We start from the raw sequence: 1,366 nt of genomic DNA, 5'->3' as shown, positions 1-1,366 counted from the left end.
CCAGGACAGAAAAGCCAAAGATTCCATACTGAAAGCTCATGCAGACTCTTAATATCATCACATTCAAGCCTTCCCACAAACCTATGGAATCCCCAAAGAGGATATTATCATCTCAGTTTTACAAGGAAATGTGAGCTCCAGTAGATAAAAGGATGAGCCTACAATTATTGCAGACATTTGTGACAAATTATTGTTCAGAAATATTTACCCCATCCTTCACCTCACTTTATTTCCAAACCCTTGGCTTTAGGTCAACATTGTGACTTTGCTTGACTAAGACAGAAATGCTGCTGTGCAAGTTCCACGTTTTATATGGCAGTATGTATTTCCACTTGCTCCCTTGTTATTCCACCAGCAACTAGCCATATATATATTTCTTAGAAGAATGAATGAATGAATGACTTGACTGAGATCAAATAACTAGTAATTCAAACTTGGAAGATTTTCTGACTCCCTGTCTCTTGCTTTTTTGATTTCTCATGTTTCTCTCCAGCTGGTGAAGAATTAGCAATCTTAAAAGAGAATATTAAAAAATTTAATAGAAAATAGACATAAGAGGCCCAAAGTAAAGGAAACAAACTAGTTATCTGGACAAAAGAAATAATGCAGTCTTCCGGGCTCCCGTGTGCAAACAATGCCCCATGTCATCGGTAGTCTGTCGGTCCCTGAAATAAAAGAGATTTCATCTGAACAGGAAGGACATGGGTTATATCTGAAAGAGAATTTCCACACCGCACGAGTTTTAAGCTTATAACTATGCCTCCAGGGAAGTTCCCTGGCGGTCCGGTGGCTAAGATCCTGTGCTCGCAATGCAGGGGACCCCAGGTTCCATCCCTGATCAGGGAACATGCGACAACTAAAGACACCTCAGGCTGCAAAAACGACTACAATCCAGAGCAGCCAGATTAATTAATTAATTTTTTAAACAAAAATCATGCCTAAAAGGTATCTAAGAAATCTGTAGTAGTTCCCTATAGGTTTTTTTCAAAATAACATGTATATTCATCTTTCCAGAAAGTTTTAGACTAGTGCCCTGATACACACATGCAGACAAGAATTAAGCTAGTTCTCTAACTTCTTTTAAAAAAAGCACAGATTTCTAGATACGAGCCAAGAATCAAGCTCAGTAAATGCAGCTAAGATCCAGGAATCCATATTTTTGAAATTTCCCCCAGCATTCTGCTACACAGCCAGGTTTGAGAACCTCTAGCTTATATCAAGCAGTGGCACCCCACTCCAGTACTCTTGCCTGGAAAATGCCATGGACGGAGGAGCCTGGTGGGCTGCAGTCCATGGAGTCGCTAAGAGTCCAACATGACTGAGCGACTTCACTTTCATGCATTGGAGAAGGAAATGACAACCCACT

Source organism: Bos indicus, chromosome 1, assembly GCF_029378745.1.
Source record: "Bos indicus isolate NIAB-ARS_2022 breed Sahiwal x Tharparkar chromosome 1, NIAB-ARS_B.indTharparkar_mat_pri_1.0, whole genome shotgun sequence".
Lineage (NCBI taxonomy): Eukaryota > Metazoa > Chordata > Mammalia > Artiodactyla > Bovidae > Bos > Bos indicus.
This window is presented reverse-complemented; position numbering follows the sequence as displayed.